This window comes from Salmo trutta, chromosome 34 (assembly GCF_901001165.1).
Source record: "Salmo trutta chromosome 34, fSalTru1.1, whole genome shotgun sequence".
NCBI lineage: Eukaryota > Metazoa > Chordata > Actinopteri > Salmoniformes > Salmonidae > Salmo > Salmo trutta.
The window spans coordinates 31,381,193-31,393,990 of record NC_042990.1 but is presented as its reverse complement, the minus strand read 5'-3'; the positions used below and the strand labels follow the sequence as shown (position 1 = coordinate 31,393,990).

General features: G+C 44.0%; 1 pseudogene; it reads left to right on the top strand.

Annotated features, from left to right (window-relative positions):
• LOC115174021 (syndetin-like) overlaps nt 1–12,798 on the top strand; it is a 274,337-nt pseudogene that overhangs the window by 113,728 nt on the left and 147,811 nt on the right.

Below are 12,798 nucleotides of genomic sequence, written 5' to 3'. Positions count from 1 at the left end.
TTCTCTCTCTCCTCTGTCTGTCTTTTTCTCTCTCCTCTATCTTTCTCTCTCCTCTGTCTTTCTCTCTCCTCTGTCTCTCTCTCTCTCCTCTATCTCTCTCTCTCTCCTGTCTCTCTCTCTCTCCTCTATCGCTCTCTCTCTTCTCTGTCTGTCTTTTTCTCTCCTCTGTCTGTCTCGCTCTCACAGTTCAATTCAAAGGGCTTTATTGGCATGGTTACCAAAGCATGTAAAACAGATAATCATATATGTTTCAAAGAATAGAAACATTTCACATGTTATATTAAGCTATGTACAGTGTTGTAACTATGTGCAAATAGTTTAAGTACAAAAGGGAAAATAAATATGGGTTGTATTTACAATGGTGTTTGTTCTTCACTGGTTGCCCTTTTCTTGTGGCAACAGGTCACACATCTTGCTGCTGTGATGGCACACTGTGGTATTTCACCTAATAGATATGGGAGTTTATCAAAATTGGATTTGTTTTCAAATTCCTTGTGGGTCTGTGTAATCTGAGGGAAATGTGTCTCTAATATGGTCATATATTTGGCAGGAGGTTAGGAAATGCAGCTTGGTTTCCACCTCATTATGTGGGTAGTGTGCACAGTCTGTATTCTCTTGAGAGCCAGGTCTGCCTACGGCGGCCTCTCTCAATAGCAAGGCTATGCTCACCAGCTGCGATACAAAAAGGTGTTTATCTTCTTATGTAACAGCATCAATAAACAATTCAACGCTCAGATCGTTTGTTGTGTTCTCTCATTTATATAAAGGAGGTCTGCTTTCATTTACATCGATGTTCCCAGATTTCCAGGACGCTCAAGTCTGGTTTTATTTCCCTCACTCTCTATCTCTCACAGTCTCTCTCTCTCTGTCCTGTGTTTTGTGCTTGCATCATTATTCAGTGAAAGTGATACTTTCTCCAAACACATAACCCCTTGTCCCCCCCCTTCCAGCTGCGATAGAAAAAGGTGTTTATCATCTTGTGTAACAGCATCAATAAACAACTCAGTGCTGGTGCCGTTTGTTGTGTTCTCTCATTTATAAAGGTCTGCTTTCATTTGCATCAATGATCCCAGATTTCCAGGCCTGGAAGCTCATTTCTTGTGTCTTGCTTCCTCCTGTCTCTTTTGGGAGCGGTTTCATATACTTTCATATTTAGTTTCTCTAAAACTCAAGTTTGTATTTCTTTGTGCTTAAACTGAATGGAAGGTAGATTTGCAGCTAGCAGTCATTCATGTATCTCAGATTAAACAGACACTGTTGTTTTTGTCTTCAAATTGTCCTTGGCATGGAGTTAATGAGGTGATTTATTCTAGCATGGGATGATGATTCACCCACTCTAGCTCGTAACAACCTTTACATCTCAAGCTGTCTAGGCACAATAGTGTTAACCAGGCTTTCAATAATTAATATTTCAATGTGCCAGATAGGTCTGCACTTCACTCATCACCACGGTAACACCAGATGAGTTTATCTAGTGCTCTGGTAGGCGATGAAGTCTCAGGAAAAGGCTGAGGAACATTTCCTATATGGTACAGCAGGGGACTGAATTCCTCCTGACCATTAGCTCTGTGAGAGATGCACCAATGATCACAGAGCAGAAGAGAGACGTGGGAGAAAGAGCGGCATTTGCTGATTAACACAGTGAAGTGTGAATTAAACCAATGAAAAGGAGACAGTTGCTCAGTCTGCATGTAGCCTTCTATACTGTAGTCAGTGGCACAAGCAGAGAACGAGAAACATGGTGGCTGAACGTGAAAGCCATCCATGCTGGAGCACTACCGCTGTGTCACGCTGCCACACATGGTCACCCACTCTGAGCATCATACTTTATAAGGCCTCTCTATAATGGTCTGTTGTGTACCCTCCTTGCCAGTCATAGCCAGGAATGGCTCATGGTTTGTTTTAGACCATGGTACTATGATTGTTTGTACTCAGAGGAGTTGTCTTGGTAAATGACACAAGTGTTTTTGTTTCAACAACAGGGCAGAACAGGGCATTACGGCTGGCCCTTAAATATACACAGAGAGCTAACATTAATAATATGCATGTAAATCTCTCATGGCTCAAAGTGGAGGAGAGATTGACTTCATCACTACTTGTTTTTGTAAGAAGTGCTGACAAGCTGAATGTACCAAGCTGTCTGTTTAAAATACTAGCATACAGCTCAGACAACCATGCATACCCCACAAGACATGCCACCAGAGGTCTCTTCACAGTCCCCAAGTCCAGAACAGACTATGGGAGGCGCACAGCACTACATAGAGTCATGGCTACATGGAACTCTATTCCACATCAAGTAACTGATGCAAACAGTGGAATCAGATAAAAATAATACATCTTATGGAACAGCGAGGACTGTGAAGAGACACACACAGTGTCACGAGCGGATAGAACTGTTTTAGGGTGAGTCAAGCGCAGGAGACTGAGGTCCGTTGGAACAAACTTGATTTAATAAATCCAAGGGCAAAATCCATATACGGCTGGGAGCACAACAGTCAAAAAGACTAAAAGAAGCTCCGCTCAAAAAGGGCAGACGGGGCGCAGCCCGGCAACCCTACTGCCTATACAATAAGTCCCAAACAATATAACACCACACGTAACAAAGAACAATCCCGCACGAATCCTAACTAAACACAGACAGACTAAATACCCCCCCACTAATGACAAACACGAAACAGGTGCAATCAAAAAACAGACATAACTAACAGACACTGAAACACAGATCGGTGGCAGCTAGTAGGCCGGCGACGACGAACGCCGAGCACCGCCTGACCGAGGAGAGGCGCCACCTTCTGTGGACGTTGTGACACACAGGCACAGACACATACACAGGCACAGACACATACACATGAGACACACACACTCTACAGACACGTACACATGGATGTTGTATTGTAAATATGTGATAGTGGAGTAGTGGCCTGAAGGAATACATTAAATGTATTGGGTAAAGTGTTATGAAATGTAATGTCATGTAATATTTTAAACTATATAACTGCCTTAATGTTACAAATACAAAACAGAGATTTTTCAAAATCCTATCCTGAGTTTATTGCAGGATATTATTAAGCTAGTTTGGAGATCTCCCCACCTCACGGCTTATTCTAGAACATATTATTTCATTTTTCAGCATTCTGCCAGACAACTACATTCAGAAACAGCCACCAGAGAAACAGTGTCAAGTGTAATGTGTTGCCTGACTGTCGCTCCAGTCTGCTAAGTGTAATGTGTTGCCTGACTGTCGCTCCAGTCTGCTAAGTGTAATGTGTCACCTGACTGTCGCTCCAGTCTGCTAAGTGTAATGTGTTGCCTGACTGTCGCTCCAGTCTGCTAAGTGTAATGTGTTGCCTGACAGTCGCTCCAGTCTGCTAAGTGTAATGTGTTGCCTGACTGTCGCTCCAGTCTGCTAAGTGTAATGTGTTGCCTGACTGTCGCTCCAGTCTGCTAAGTGTAATGTGTTGCCTGACTGTCGCTCCAGTCTGCTAAGTGTAATGTGTTGCCTGACTGTCGCTCCAGTCTGCTAAGTGTAATGTGTTGCCTGACTGTCGCTCCAGTCTGCTAAGTGTAATGTGTTGCCTGACTGTCGCTCCAGTCTGCTAAGTGTAATGTGTTGCCTGACTGTCGCTCCAGTCTGCTAAGTGTAATGTGTTGCCTGACTGTCGCTCCAGTCTGCTAAGTGTAATGTGTCGCCTGACTGCTGCTCCAGTCTGCTAAGTGTAATGTGTCGCCTGACTGTTGCTCCAGTCTGCTAAGTGTAATGTGTTGCCTGACTGTCGCTCCAGTCTGCTAAGTGTAATGTGTTGCCTGACAGTCGCTCCAGTCTGCTAAGTGTAATGTGTTTGCCTGACTGTTGCTCCAGTCTGCTAAGTGTAATGTGTTGCCTGACTGTCGCTCCAGTCTGCTAAGTGTAATGTGTCGCCTGACTGTCGCACCAGTCTGCTAAGTGTAATGTGTCGCCTGACTGTTGCTCCAGTCTGCTAAGTGTAATGTGTTGCCTGACTGTCGCTCCAGTCTGCTAAGTGTAATGTGTCGCCTGACTGTCGCACCAGTCTGCTAAGTGTAATGTGTCGCCTGACTGTTGCTCCAGTCTGCTAAGTGTAATGTGTTGCCTGACCGTTGCTCCAGTCTGCTAAGTGTAATGTGTCGCCTGACTGTCGCTCCAGTCTGCTAAGTGTAATGTGTCGCCTGACTGTCGCTCCAGTCTGCTAAGTGTAATGTGTTGCCTGACTGTTGCTCCAGTCTGCTTTTCTCTGCTGCTGCTCCAGAAAATAGGAATACACATTTAATCTGTCTGTTTGAGTCTCTAGTCGAGGGAGCACGCCACTATTGTCCTCAACTGTGTGTCTGTTAGTTGCCCACACAGACGAGAAGAAAAGCTGTCATCATAACCGGTTGTCTCGAAATTAGTCCAAGTTCCAGGTCTGAAAACTTCTGACATAGTTTGATTTTGTCGTGAAACATCACTGTAACTTGCCTGAAGTGTGGGCAGTGCAGTGGCCTGCCAGTGTTGCCACCATGACTGAATGAATGTGTTGTATTGTCCTTGAGGAGGCTATCTGCACTTTGATGAAGGAGGAGGAGGAGAGGATGTTGTGCTTTGCTGGCTCGGCAGATCTGCAGATTGCTGACTAGTAGGCAGGGTGCCGTTTTTTTTCTTCATCCTCTGCAGTTTGGGAAAGCACTATGATCACATCTCAAAATGGAAGTGAATCAGCTAAAAAAAGGAATTTAAGCCATCTCATCTCCCTCCGACCCCAAAACACTGTACTCAGCTCTCTGTCTGAATGATCCAGTGATCGGACTCCAGTGCCTCTCCATACATCAAATCCAACCTGCCCTCTGGAGGTGTAGAGAATACACTCCAGAGATAAAACACCCAGCTGGCTGTTCCTCTGGTCTGCCCGGCTGAGGCTAACCCCCTGGGGGGGGGCTTGGAAGGGGCCAGGCCGTGCCCCCTGAAGACCTAGTTCAGATCACAGAGCCCCTGCGACCCCTTTCTCCTGCCAACTAGTCCCAGTTACCTGGCAACGTGCTGTGATATTTCCTACCGTAGCAGGAGAGCATCACCATGAAATGGCAGGGCTGGACCATTGATAGTCCTCTTGGATGTGGATCACTAATTTAAACTTTGATAACAGGTAGCCACTGGGGTTGGATGAGGGAGGCAATTTACTTTCGTCTCCTCAATTTGAGATATTAAACATGGTATACAGTGCCTTCTGAAAGTATTCATACCCCTGGACTTATTCCACATTTTGTTGTGTTACAAATACAGAAATATCAAATTTACATAAGTATTCACACCTCTTTGCTATGACGCTCCAAATTGAACTCCAATTTCCTTTGATCATCCTTGATGTCGCTGCAACTTGATTGGAGTCCACCTGTGGCCATGATTTAGAAAGGAACACACCTGTCTATATAACATCCCACAGTTGACATTGCATGTCAGAGCAAAAACTATACCATTAAGTCCAAGGAACTGTCTGTAGATCTCCGATAAACTGTAGAATTGTGATGAGGCATATATCTGTGGAAGGGTATAAAACCATTTCTAGAGTGTTGAACGTTTCCAAGGACACAGTGGTCTCCGTGATTGGGAAATTGAAAGAATATGGAACTACTCAGACTCTGCCTAGAGCTGGCCGTCCGATCAAACTGAGAAACTGGGCAAGAAGGACCTTGGTCAGGGAGGTGACCAAGAACTCAATAACCACTTTAACAGAACTACAGAGTTCTTTGGCTGAGATGGGAGAATATGCCAGAAAGACAAGTCTCTATAGCACTTCACCAATCTGGGCTTTATGGGAGAGTGACCAGACGGAAGCCACTCCTGAAAAAAAGACACATGACAACACGGCTGGAGTTTTGCAAAAAGGCACGTGAAAGACTCTTAGAGCATAAGGCAACAGATTCTGTGGACTGATGAGACAAAAATGTAAGTTTTTGGTCTGAATGTATAGCGCTGTCTGGATAAAACCAGGCATGGCTTATCACCTGTCTAACACCATCCCTACCTTGAAGCCTGATGGTGGCAGCCTCATGCTATGGGGATGCTTTTCAGCGGCACGGACTGGGAGACTGGTAAGGATATAGGGAACATTGAATGGAGCCAAATACAGGAAAATCCTTGATTAGAACCTACTTCAGACTGGAAACGACAGACAGGGGCGAAGATTTACCTTCTAACAAGACAATGATCCCAAGCACACAGCCAAAGCAACACTGGAATGGCTTCAGAACAAGAATGTGAAAGTCCTTGTGACCCAGCCAAAGCCCAGACTTGAATCCCATTGAAAATATGTGGAAAGACTTGAAGATTGCTGTTCACCGCCGCTCCCCATCTAACTTAACAGAGCTTGAAAATCTGCGAGGAAGAAAATCCCAAAATCCAGACGACTCAAAGCTGTAGTCGCCACCAAAGATAGCTCTACAAAGTATTGACTCGGGTGTGAATACTGATGTAAATTAAATATTTCTGTATTTCATTTTCAATACATTTGCAAAAATGTCTAAAAACATGTTTTCACTTTGTCATTATGGGGTATTGTGTGTAGATGGGTGAGACATTTTTTTATTTAATCCATTTTAGATTCAGTCTGTAACACAACAAAAGGTGGAATAAGTCAAGGGGTATAAATACTTTCTAAAGGCACTGTGTCAAGCTTTTGAAATCTGGAAGTATTATTAGTGACATATTGTCTTGGGATTAACCCGTTTTTCTCTCCAATAATAGCAAAATTCTCATAATGTCCCACAGTAAAGGAAGGCTTGACACATCAGTGACGCGCTGTTATTGCTTCTAAATACGGTGGCAGGCATTAGAAAGATATTGAAGGGGCTGAGATTAAATGGATCTAGCAGTCAGCTGTGTGTGTCTGTGTGATATTGTGTGTACTGAGGCGTGAGAGGAGAGGCGTGATTGTTTTAGGCTGCTATAGCTGTTCCTCTATTAGGCTCTGTGTTGTCTGATATTAGCTCCATCTCAAACATCTCACGAGGGGACAGACAGCGTCAACATCCACACACTCACTGATTGCATCACATGATGCCATACTAGGTTATTGGTAGGGGCAGCCAGGAACTTGGCAAACTGTAGCAAAACACTTTGCAACAAACGTTTTTGCAGCTAAAACAAGTGTTTCTTATTGGACAAGTTTACATTAGTCCCTCCCCGTTTTGCTTCCATTTGGTTCCCAGTGAATACACCCCATGTGCTGGGGTGGCTTGTTCGTAGGTGACTTTTAAATAGTCTATGTGTGAGACATAGTCATGTGACCATTTTTCCCATGAAACCAGTGTCTGTGTAAATCTAAAAACCATTTTCCCATCGGAATAATTTGTCTGTTGTCTTTTTTTGGGGGGGATTTCTTTTTTTAGAAGGGTTTATTCTACACTTCGGGAGGACTATAGTTAAGCTACTTCGTGTCTGTTTAATGTGGTTTAACTACTTAGCTAATTGTCCCAGTGACTGTTGTTGAATGTTAATGTGAGAGGTTTTACCAACTGAGCAACTCTTTGCTAATGAGTATCCTGCACGGGGAAAAGTATTATAGAGGTGTATTCCTAATGAGTATCCTGCACGGGGAAAAGTATTATAGAGGTGTATTCCTAATCAGTATCCTGCACGGGGAAAAGTATTATAGAGGTGTATTCCTAATCAGTATCCTGCACGGGGAAAAGTATTATAGAGGTGTATTCCTAATGAGTATCCTGTACGGGGAAAAGTATTTCATTATTCTAGTACATACAGATGACTATTTTCCCCTGCCCCTGTTCCTGCCCATTTGATACATTCTAAATAAAAACAAATGTTACGTATTAGTAAAGAGTAATTGAGAATAGTCTGTTGGGTGAAAATATGATCACTTGATGAGACAACAGCTGTGCAGCCTGAGGCGAGGAACAGGGCGCAAGCTTTTTTTGTGACTTTCTCAAATCATCAATAGCCTATAGTCGCACCATGCAGCCTATAATGTTCTGATTTCTAACACATTCTTAGGATTCTATCATTCACATCTAAGTTGCCTAATAATTGTAAATCTAGCATATATATGTTTACTTGTACGCTCAAAATAGCGACTTCATATGCACATTCGCTCCGGAATGGGAAAAATATCCTTTCTTATTTTATTCAGCTAGATTAAATTATATTCTTATTACTATAAAATCATATAATATAAAAGACTGGCATGGGACTTATAAGCATATCTTGTCAGCTAAATGAACAAGCCTACATGGAGCATTGACCATAGCCAGACATACAGCCAACTCATAGGCTGTTCTCTTCTTCTTCGTATCATTGTGTTTCTTTAGACCTGACTAAAATAAATATTGGATTTATTGTGATGGTCTACATTCAATTGATTGTTTTCATTATTTATGAGACTTTTTAAATGTACAGTAGATTTTGCCAAGGCACGCGTCAGTGTCTTGTTCAGCTTGTATGCGTGGATGCCTAAAGATACTAAACGTTTTTGTTAATTAACGGTCAATTACCGTGAGACCGGCAGTCTTTTGCATGACAGTAACTGGCTGACAAAATTAATGGCCGCCATAGTCTAAGTCACATGTCATTGGCTTGCTATTTAAAGCAGGCAGATGGGCATCGAGGCATTCAGTTACTGTTCGATTGAACGTTAGAAACGAGTGACCTAAGCCTCTTTGCTTGTGGTTTGATCATCAGTGCAAGGTGAGCTGCATCCAGTATCTTAGAAACGTCTGGCCTTCTGGGCTTTTCACGCACGACAATGTCTGTGGATTCCTGAGAATGTGCGACAAACAAAAAACATCCAGTTAGCGGAAGAGCAAGAATTGTGCAAGCTAACAGACTGGCCACAAACAGAAAAATAGCGGTGCAGTACAACTATGGTGTGCAGAATGGCATCTCGAAACGCACAACTAGTTCCATCAGTTAAAAACAAGAAAAAGTGGTTCCAGTGGGCATACAATCACCAACACTGGACAAATGAAGAGTGGAAAAACATTGCCTTGTCCAACGAATTCCAGTTCCTGTTGTGTCCTGCTGATGGCAGAGTCAGGATTTGGCCTAAGCGGTACAGGCTGGTGGTAGTGGTGTACTGGATTGGGGAGTGTTTTCCTGATGCACATTAGGTCCCTTGATACCAACTGAGCAACAAACAGCATAGCGTATCTGAACTTTGTTGCTGATAAAACCCAATAGAATATCTTCTGGATGAGATGGGGCTCCCAAGGGGCACAGCAGTCTAAGGCACTGCATCTCAGTGCTAGAGGTGTCACTACAGACCCTGGTCGGGTCAAGTCATGCGAAACATGAAGCCGCGCCAATGTGTAGGAGGAAACACCATCCAACTGGCAACCGGGTCAGCGTGCATGTGCCCGGCCCACCACAGGAGTCACTAGAGCGCGATGGGACAAGGGCAAAAACATTCCCCTAACCCGGACGACGCTGGGCCAATTGTGCGCCGCTTCATGGGTTTCCCGGGTCGCCCGGATCTGTAGTGACGCCTTTAGCACTGCGATGCAGTGCCTTAGACCGCTGTGCCACTCAGGAGGCCCAGAGGGCTCTATGTTAGTATTACCTTCTCCTCGGGTTCTCTTAACATTTTATTTTATTTTTTACATTTAACCGAACTCATTATGTATTAAAGTATCAGCTCTTCTGTTGAGTGCCGTGGGCTCTACGGCATGGGGAACGTTTGATTTGCAACAAGTGGATATGGCCAAAATAAAGAAGAAACACCAAATGTGAAAGAAAGTTTATCCTTTGTTGTGGTGTTTGTACTATAGTCATAAACAGACATACACATGAACTCAACAACATGAATCAAAACACTACAACTGTAACTCGGGCAATAACATTGCTTTCCTTGTATTCCATTAGCTTTGGAGCTTTGCATCACTGGAGAGACAGGGTGGGGTCAGTGAATGATATCATTCACTCGACTCGCTGTTTGCGATTGTGAATTCTCTCACCCAGAGGCACTCGGAGACAGAGTTTGGCAACCGAGTGGGTCTGGCAGCCTGAACCCTGGCGTCCTCTAATTTACAGGCTGGCGGTAAACTCTGAGAGAGACGGCTGCAATACATAAATTGATCTGGAACCCTTCGCTCCTGTTAGCTTTTCCACAGCCAGGGTCCATGTTGCTATGCACTGTTTGCCCCTGCAGAAAGCCCTGGTGTGCGTGGCTTGCTGTCAGTAATTTCCAGCTGCCTGGTAGAGGGAACAGGAGGTCTCACACGCGGAGCTATGTTTAAAACAATTGGCATCATAGAGCTTCTGGTGCGCAGCAGCAGACTCCTTTCAGAATGCAATTATGACTCTTTAGTCTCTGATGGTGTTGAAAACCACAGCTGGAGAAATGGTCCTTGATCTGTGTCAGGCCACGAGGTATGTAGCCTCGGAGCTCTGTGCACCACTGGGCTTGACGGGGCGAGCCTCTCAATGCCAGCCGTAGAGAGTTATGACGATGCTAGCTGCTATGTTGAGGTTGGCCAAAACCTAACTCAACTCATTTGCCCTTTTCCCCAGAGTGATGGGTTGTTTTTTTACTTCACCTGTCTCAAATGAAGCTGAGAAACTCAAAGAAAGCACCAACTGTCATCATGACTTCTGTATAATCTACAGTGTAGAACTGCAGTCCCTCCCTCCATTCAGTCACACCATTTACATAGACCAATGTGTAAAGTATTACTAGATTGCTTTGTGCCTGAAATTGTGCCACAAGAGGCAGGTCATGTTTTGATGGGCCTACTAAAGGTCTATGTACAATATAATACATTTCTTTGGACTTTTGACATTTTTTTGGGTCAGGCACAAGGAATTGAATAGTGTTCGACGTTGTCGTCGATGTAATAGTTTCAGGCTCATTACTGAACCATCGGTGTCTGTGGGTCAGAAAAAGAAAAAAACACACAGCCTGTTCTCTCTGGCTGCAAGACGGTTTGGAGATAAGCGCCTGTCTACCTGCCTGTATGCCACCTCTTCACATACAGCCCCATCCTAATTTGAATGACATCTTCTGGGATGACAGTTAGCTGTTCCACCGTTGTCTTTGTTGAGGTGTATTCATTATGCTACTGACTGATTAAAGGAGCACTAAGATGAAGTTTCTCCTCAGATGTGAGTCCTTGAATGTCAACTGGAAGGCGATAGGAGAAGAGTTTCAGCCAGACATCAACATTTCTCTGCTGTTATTTGGACTGTTATATATCAAAGTTGTCCAAGATTATGGATGATCAGTAGAAATTAGTGGCCAATATCTTTCAGTGGCACATTTCATCCTTTTCTGGCCTCTGGCTGTTTGGGTGTTAAACAAACCCACCCTTATAGGCTACACATCAAGTCCTGTGGACAAAAATAACTCCACAGAAATGGTTGTGAGCATACGTACATCTTTAGGTGCTGGGCTAATAATTGATGTCTGGCAATCACATAATTTCTTCATTGTGACCTCACAGGAAGAAAAAACAGGAAGTGTGTCTAACACCTCTCTTTCTCTCCCACTCTCTTTTTCTCTCCCACTTAATCTCTCCCTCCCTCACACTCTCTCTTTTTCTATTTTTGTCTCCATCTTTCCTGTCTCATCCGCAGCACATCACTCCAGACAGCTATTTCCCCTGTCTGAGCGACCTGTGCAAGGCATTATGGGAAGTGATGCTCAGCTATCACCGGACCATGCAGTGGCACGAGGAGCACGACAAGGAGGACTCCGGAACCGCCACAGGTACACCTGTCGCACCAATATCTAGCCCATCCCCTTAATTCAGCACAACACTAGGCCTTTGGCTGACCAATACCCCCTCCCCTTTAATTCAGCATAGCACGGTCCCCTCACCTTTAATTCAGCATAGCACGGTCCCCTCCCCTTTAATTCAGGCACGCGACCACTAAAGCCCTTATTCACTGTCCACCCTCTAACCTCTCGTACTTCTATAGCCCTGATTCCCTTATGCTTAATACACCTAAAGCCATGATTCCCTTAGGCTTAATACACCTAAAGTCCTGATTCCCTTAGGCTTAATAAACCTAAAGCCCTGATTCCCTTAGGCTTAATAAACCTAAAGCCCTGATTCCCTTAGGCTTAATACACCTAAAGCCCTGATTACTTTACGCTTAATACACCTAAAGCCCTGATTCCCTTACGCTTAATACACCTAAAGCCCTGATTCCCTTAGGCTTAATAAACCTAAAGCCCTGATTCCCTTACGCTTAATACACCTAAAGCCCTGATTCCCTTAGGCTTAATACACCTAAAGCCCTGATTCCCTTACGCTTAATACACCTAAAGCCCTGATTCCCTTAGGCTTAATACACCTAAAGTCCTGATTCCCTTACGCTTAATACACCTAAAGTCCTGATTCCCTTAGGCTTAATACACCTAAAGCCCTGATTCCCTTAGGCTTAATAAACCTAAAGCCCTGATTCCCTTAGGCTTAATAAACCTAAAGCCCTGATTCCCTTAGGCTTAATACACCTAAAGTCCTGATTCCCTTACGCTTAATACACCTAAAGCCCTGATTCCCTTACGCTTAATACACCTAAAGCCCTGATTCCCTTAGGCTTAATAAACCTAAAGCCCTGATTCCCTTAGGCTTAATACACCTAAAGTCCTGATTCCCTTACGCTTAATACACCTAAAGTCCTGATTCCCTTAGGCTTAATACACCTAAAGCCCTGATTCCCTTAGGCTTAATAAACCTAAAGCCCTGATTCCCTTAGGCTTAATAAACCTAAAGCCCTGATTCCCTTAGGCTTAATACACCTAAAGTCCTGATTCCCTTACGCTTAATACACCTAAAGCCCTGATTCCCTTA